At 40.3% G+C, this 7,765-nt stretch overlaps 1 pseudogene; it reads right to left on the bottom strand.

The window, feature by feature from the left end:
- Positions 1-7,434: 7,434 nt before the first annotated feature.
- On the bottom strand, positions 7,435-7,535 carry LOC134299815 (U6 spliceosomal RNA; annotated as a pseudogene).
- Between the last annotated feature and the right edge of the window lie 230 nt (positions 7,536-7,765).

The raw sequence follows: 7,765 nt of genomic DNA, 5'->3' as shown, positions 1-7,765 counted from the left end.
CATGGGTTGCCCAAGAGTTTGGTCACAGACCGTGGGTCCCAATTCACCTCTCGTTTCTGGAGAGCACTACAAAAACTATTGGGCATAGACTCTCGTTTATCTTCGGCTCACCATCCACAAACGGATGGACAGACAGAGCGCACCAATGCCACTCTGGAACAATATCTTCGCTGCTATGTAAACTACCAACAGGACAATTGGGCTTCCCTGTTACCGCTGTCAGAGTTTGCCTATAACAATGGTGTCCAGGCTTCAACCAAAGAAACCCCGTTCTTTGCAAACTACGGCTTCCATCCACGTTTCTTCCCTTCTGTTATTAAAACCTCAGAGGTTCCCGCAGCAGAGGACTGGCTGCAAGAACTCACAGCGGTGCAACAACTTTTGCTCCAGCAATTAGACCAAGCCAAGGAGGACTATAAACGCCACGCGGACAAACATCGCCAGTCGGGCCCCGAAATCAAGGTAGGAGATCGGGTTCTTCTGTCCACTCGCTTTTTACCCTCCCATCGCCCTTGCCGGAAGTTAGATGCCCGTTTCATTGGCCCCTATCCAGTGATGGCGCAACTTAACCCCGTGACTTTCAAACTCCAACTTCCGCGCTCTATGCGCATTCATCCAGTGTTCCATCGCTCCCTGCTCCTTCCGGCGGATGGTGTGCGCCCTGATGCAGACCGGCCGGCCCCCACTCCTGTTTTAGTGGATGGGGAGGAGGAATTTGAGGTTCAGGACATTTTGGATTCTCGCTTTCACCGCCGCCGCCTGCAATATCTCATTGACTGGGTGGGTTTTGGCCCCGAAGAACGCTCTTGGGAAGACGCTTCCACAGTCCATGCCCCCGATTTAACCCGCCGCTTCCATCTGACCTATCCCGCCAAGCCGCGGCCTCGCGCCTCGGGGAGAGAGCCCTATTTTGAGAGGGGGCTTGAGGAGGGGGATAGTGTGATGACTCATGGGCCATGTAGTCCCGTTCCTAGTACTGTTGTGAATGATGAAGAGGAAAACTTGGGTTTTCCACCATTTCAGCCAGAAAAGGAACTATCCCAGCCAGAAATTGAGCCTTTGCACCTGCAAGAGATTTGTCTTCCAGAAGTCTGTCAAACAAGCCCCGAGCCAAAATCTCCCCCGTTTTCTCGCCATGATTTTTGTAAACAACAGAGGGGAGTTCAACAGGCGTCTCGCAGGAGTGCTAGGATAGCTGCTAAGCATTCAGCTGATTAAGCCTGCTTCCCATGGGAAACTTTAAGGAGTCATGCATCTGGACTCAGAGAATAGCTTTCGTTTCTGGTTCTCCAGAGAACTGCTCTTTGGCGGGAAAACTAGACCCTATTTAGGTGCTTTGCCCACAAAGGGATCTTGCGGAGTCAATTCGTCAGCAACTGGAGTAGGTTGTGTGTGGACAGCGCTACTCCGCTTCCAAGCCTTCGTTCCTGTTTCCAAGCCTACGTTCCCGTTCCAGCCTTGTTTACCTCCGCGGACCTTGCCTTGCTTCCTAGGACTCAGCCTTGTTTTCCAGGACTCTGCCTTGCCTTGTTTTCCGGATTTTGCCAAGTATTCCACGGATCTTGTTCTTGCTCCTCGTCCTTGCTGCCTTGTATCAAGCCCTGTTTCAAGTTACTCCTTAGCCTCGCTCAAGTTCCATGGACTAAAGGACCTTGTCATCTCCCCTCACTTTGCCTGGCAAAGTGAGTGTTTCGGTTATTGGATTACAACTTTGGATCTTAATATTTCATATTGGACATTGTTTCTTTGGACTATTTTTGACCTTTCCTGAAAGGTCTATTTCTGGACTATTTCATACACTTGCTTTTATTAACTTTATATATTCCTTCAATAAAGATATTAGATAGAATCTGGCCTCGGTGTATGGTTATTGGTGCTCTGCAGCCTGGGTCGTGACACTGCTCGAGGCTGGTTACAGCATTAATAAAACATAAACAAACACATAATTATTTTAAAACACCCTGTAAAAGCCGCCCTAAGTCCCCTTGGGTGAGAAGGGCGGGGTAGAAACGATAGAAATAATAAATAAATAAAATACACATATTAAATCCTACCTCCATGAAACACATATCAAAATACACAAAACAAAAACAAGGCATACAATTGAGTTTAAAATTCACCATTAAAACTGTCTGGATAGGCCTGCTGGAAGAGATAAGTCTTCACTTGTATCTTAAATACAACTAGCACCTTTCTTAAACAATTGGCAAAGCAGAAACTGAACAACAACGTGTTCCTCATCTGGCCCTGGCAGCGAAAGAATAAGGAACTTAATTTTTGTGTTGTGCAAATACTTATTCAAAATGAATCTCGCATTCTAATAGAGGAAAGAGATGGAAGAAGAAAATGGCTGTAGCTTAGAGTGATGGAAAAAAAGAAAGGGTATGGGAGAAGTCACTGTAAATATTTACTCTGCCTGAATTCCTTAAGGATAGTATGCAAACTAGCCTTTAGTGAGTTTGGGCATGCAAATACTGCTAACTCTGAAATTTCTACATCTCTAAATGTATTTTATGCTAAAATATTAACATTAATCCCATTTTAAAAGGTTTTGAGTCAGGAAACTTTATTGCAAAATTCAGAGAAGTGTGAAATCTGTAGGATAAATTCCAATCCACACATTAGTTCCAATTTATAGATAAGTCCTGGAGGTCTTGGAATGTATCAAGACTGAATTCCTCCAAAAACCCCGCACTGAGACACCAAAACATCACACAGAGATATATCTCTTCATGCTAGTTCAGAAAGCAGTTATCTACCACATGAAAAGTTGAGCGACTTTCTGTTCAGAATGCAAAAAAGCACATCTGGAGGAGGTGGAGGAAAACCTAGAGAAACTGACCGACTCTGGTTGGAATAAACCAATTTGGTTTATAAGGTTAGTTGTCTCCAGCTGGTCTCTCTGGATGTTTCTGTGATAAACAAGGTTTTGATATAAAACAACATATGGTGCCTGAAGTTTGTAATGCCTTTGCTGCCAGTCAATGGAATGGAATTACCGAAACCGACTCCAGAGGTACGGATGGTATGAGAAGAGCAGGACGGGTAATGTTGAAAACACCATCTACTTTTGTAAATGAAAGCTGTCAAGACTCATAGAAATAAATTGGTGGGAAAAGTAGCTCTCTTGTGTATTGCTGCAAGAGCCTGAGGGTATTGGTGCATATAAAAATCCTCACAAGTAAGAATAAGGAAGAGAAAAATTCTATTATGGGTGTAAAGGAATAACAGTCTGTGCTACTGAAAGAGAGAAATGCTTAGATATTGTTTTGTGCTGGTAAGAAAGCAATGCAACTGCTTCAAAGTGAGTCTGAGACTGCAAATCCTACCTACACTTACTTGGGAACAAAACCCATTGACATCAATAAGACTTCTTGGTAAGTGAATACAGAGAGAATTGTATTGCAACTGACCAAGCTGGCAAAAATATACAATATTTGCGAAGATTTAGATCCGGAATGAGCAAGTTGGAGTGTGTGTATGCCATCCAAAAACACAGGGAAAACGAACCCAGAAGTGGTGAAGTTCATTCGCAGCAAATCATTTTCATCGTCACCACTACTACCATGTTAGGAACTCCTTCTAAAGACCATGCAATTCTGTTTAAAGACACACATTAACCCTGTTAATAGGTATCAAATCTCACCAGGACACAAAGTCGTGAAAACCATGCAACTGTGAGCACAAGAAGAGCATCTGTGGAATGACCTGCCGGAAGAGATCCAACAGCTAAATGAGCTGTCATCATTTAAAAACCATCTGAAGACCTATCTCTTCCAGCAAGCCTACCCAGCCAGTTTTAATCATTAATTTTAAACTCATGTCCATGATCTCTATTCTGTGTATTCTATAGAAATAGATTTTAATATGTATCTTTATAAAATATATATTTTAATATGTTAGTCTATAGAATTTTTGCAATGTTTATGTGTTTTAAGTTTGCTGTAACTGCCTTGAGCCATGAGGGGATGTGGGTAAGAAATAAAATTATTATTATTATTATTATTATTATTATTATTATTATTATTATTTTATTATAACACAGCAAACAAGATAGATATGCTGGATTTCGTATCACAAAATCACAAGTCGAACACTTCCCAAGTGTCTAGGACTGTGTGATGTATTTTTGGATGATGCGTGCAGATCCCAACAGGGTGGCCTTTTGCAGTTGGCAGATTGTAATTTTGTCAATGTCTATTGTTTCCAAATACCGGCTGAGATCTTTTGGCACAGCACCCAATGTGTCAATCACCACCGGGACCACCTGTACTGGTTTCTGCCAGAGTCTTTCAAGTTCAATCTTGAGGTCCTGATAGCGGCTGAGTTTTTCTTGTTGTTTTTCATCAATGTGACTGTCACCTGGGATGGCAACATTAATGATCCAAATGTTTTTCTTCTCCACAACTGTGATGTCTGGTGTGTTGTGTTCCAGAACTTTGTCAGTCTGGATTCGGAAGTCCCACAGTATCTTTGCATGCTCATTCTCCAATACTTTTGCAGGTTTGTGATCACACCAGTTCTTTACTGCAGGGAGGTGATACTTGATGCATAAGTTCCAATGGATCATTTGGGCCACATAGTTGTGCCTCTGTTTGTAGTCTGTCTGTGCAATTTTCTTACAGCAGCTAAGGATATGATCAATGGTTTCATCAGCTTACTTGTACAGTCTGCATTTTGGGTCATCAGCTGATTTTTCAATCTTGGCCTTAATTGCATTTGTTCTGATGGCTTGTTCCTGGGCTGCAAAGATCAGGCCTTCTGTCTCCTTCTTCAGGGTTCCATTCGTGAGCCATAGCCAGGTCTTCTCCTTATCAGCTTTTCCTTCAATTTTGTCAAGGAACTTTCCATGCAATGTTTTGTTGTGCCAGCTGTCAGCTCTAGTTTGTAGTGTGGTTTTCTTGTACTGATTCTTTGTCTGCTGTGTTTTGAGGAGTTTCTGATTTATCCCATTCCCTTGTCTTATTGTAGAGCAACTAGGGACTAGATGTTCTCAAAAGCTTGTTTGAGCAGCCAAGTCTTTTTTAAAAAATATATTTTTTATTGAAAATATTTTCAGGGGGATGGGGAGGGGATAAGAGAGGGAGAGAGAGGGGAAGTGAGGGGTGAGAGGGTAGAGGAAGGGAGGGAGGGGGAAAGGGGAAAAAAGAGGGGAAATAAACTATACACACACAGAGAGATATATACATATATACATAAAAAAGGATTTTAAAAAAGGTTAAAAAACAAGAAAAGCAAAAAAAGGGGAGGGTATAGAACTTGCTTTCTTCTTTATAGTGGGGTGTCATAAAGAAAAATAATGAAATTGTCCATTGTGTTTATCTTAAGCTGTGCTATAGTCCATTCCGTTTTCTCTCTTCATTATAAATTAGAATCTTTAGTTTGTTTTCTTTCATCCAGTCCTTGAACGGAATCCTGTCAGTCCTATTTTTACTTTTACCCTGGGTTTTGGTGATCAAGGATGACAATTCATCCATATTCATAATGTCCAACATCTTCACAATCCATTCTTCTTTCGTAGGTATGGTTTCCTGTCTCCAGCCTCTCGTATAGATGATTATTGCCGCTGTCGTGATAAATATAAAAAGTCTGTGTTTGTAGGCCAGTCTATATTTGTTAGTCCTAGCAGGAAGTACTCTGGTTTTAAGGAGATTTTTATTTTTAAGGCTTTTTGACTTAATTCATGTATTTCTTTCCAAAACTGTTGAACTTTCTCACATGTCCACCAGAGGTGATGGAAAGTTCCTTCTATTTTGCCACATTTCCAGCAATTACTTTTAGGATTTCTGACATTTTTGCCAGTTTGGAAGGGGTCAGATACTATTGATGTCATCTTAATTATTTCTTGCCTTTTTTTAAAGTACCAGATGAGGGGGCAAAGCTACTATGCCTATACATTTTCTGTTCACAAGATCCATGGAAAATATATGTTCAGAATCATCATACCAAGATTATGTCATCTGAATATGCATTTCTATAAATAAAAGCTTAGAGCAGTTTATTTTCCCTGCCGCTCCTTTCCTAATACATCAATTTCCAAAATGCAGTTTGTTCACAACATTTTGATAAGATCCATTAACTGACAACTCTACCCTCAATTGTAAAACACATAAAGCTGAACTAAAATGGCACATAAACATCCCATCGAAGGGCATTTTCTGCCTCTGAGCTTCAAAAATCATTACTGAGCCATAATTTCAAAGGAAAGGAGATCAGTCATTGGTTGAAAATGAGGTTGCTAAAGAGTAAACAAAATCATTAGACTGCTGCGCAGAAAATGAGCACCATCTTCATCATCATACACTTATCCAAAATCAAAATGATGAGTTCAAGTCCATATTGGGAGTGACAAGGCCAAACTGCAAAGGTGCCAAACAGGGAAGCAATTATTTTTCTACAGTGATCAGTGATGGAAAGAAGATTGTGATGCTAATAACTTCATTGGGTTTTTTTTCTCATAGGTCGGTTACCTGGGAAGCCTTTTGCTGAAGGAAAAATCAACAGCAAAGTGGCACAAGATAATATGGACACTGATAGCACAAAGTTTTAAAAAAATAATTAGGGAAAGAAAATGCAAATGGTAACAATTAAAAAATAATCCATGCCTCCCCGTCGCCACAAAGAAAATGAACATATGGAAACTTTATCCAGGATATACATTGTATGAAAGCAACTTATGGGCAGTAGTTCTACAAAACAGAATCTAAGTGAAAACAAATGTCCACGGTCCAATTTTCCGAGTATAGACTGGTAACATTTGTATATACAACACAAATTTGTAAGAACGTCTATCCACAGAAGTTACAGAACCATAAAAATTAATTGAGTATGAAAACTTTTTAGGATTAGAGAACCTATTTTATCATAATCTTCATGAATTAGAGACCACATCATCCAATAAAGAAGTGTTTCGCGCAGTTAGAGCAAGATGTGTCTCTTACATGTACTAATTCATTAAGAAAATAGAGGATCTATATAGGATAAGAGTTTGAAAACAATATTCAGTGCCAACTGTATTTTTATAGGATGGCCCCTTATGCATCACCAATAAAAGTGTGTGTATTGATTCCTGGAAGTTTTGGCTGACCACAACCAAGGCCAAAACTTGTAATTCCCACCAGATAATATTTGGTGGCATCTGGGAAATAGCATGTTAAAGGTCCACTGCTGCCTCCCTGACAACTATCAATACCTTCATTTTCTACACCTGCACAAAATATATCCTTTCTTACTGTCCCTGCATACCAGTCAATACATTCAGGCATCCCCTGGGCAACGTCCTTGCAGATGGCCAATTCTCTAACACCAGAAGTGACTTGCAGTTTCTCAAGTCACTCCTGACATTAAAAAAATCAGTTACAGAATACTGATGGAAGAATATCTACTTGTGCTTCTTGTAAGACATCTCAGAGTCTACCTTTCTCCACTGTGTTTAAAAATATGAAACACCATGAATGTGCGTGTCATCCTTGCACAGGGACCATGCTAATCTTCTCTGTATCATTCCAATTTTAGTTTAATTTTATGTTGCCAAAGCGAGCACATATACTAAAATCAATTAATCAATAAAACTTGTTGAGTAAAAAAAGTGGAAACACATGACCAAAAATGGTATTCCAAAAGGACACAGAAGAAGATGATAATCGATTAATTTAAAGAAAGTACATCTTTCACATGACAAATAGTTAAATTGTGTAAGATGTAGTTGTGACTACCAGCTTGGATGACATTAAAGGAAGGTTGGGTAAATTTATGTAGAATGGGG

Source organism: Anolis carolinensis, chromosome 5, assembly GCF_035594765.1.
Source record: "Anolis carolinensis isolate JA03-04 chromosome 5, rAnoCar3.1.pri, whole genome shotgun sequence".
NCBI lineage: Eukaryota > Metazoa > Chordata > Lepidosauria > Squamata > Dactyloidae > Anolis > Anolis carolinensis.
Note: the sequence above shows the minus strand (reverse complement) of the source record. Positions and strands in the feature narration are given on the sequence as shown.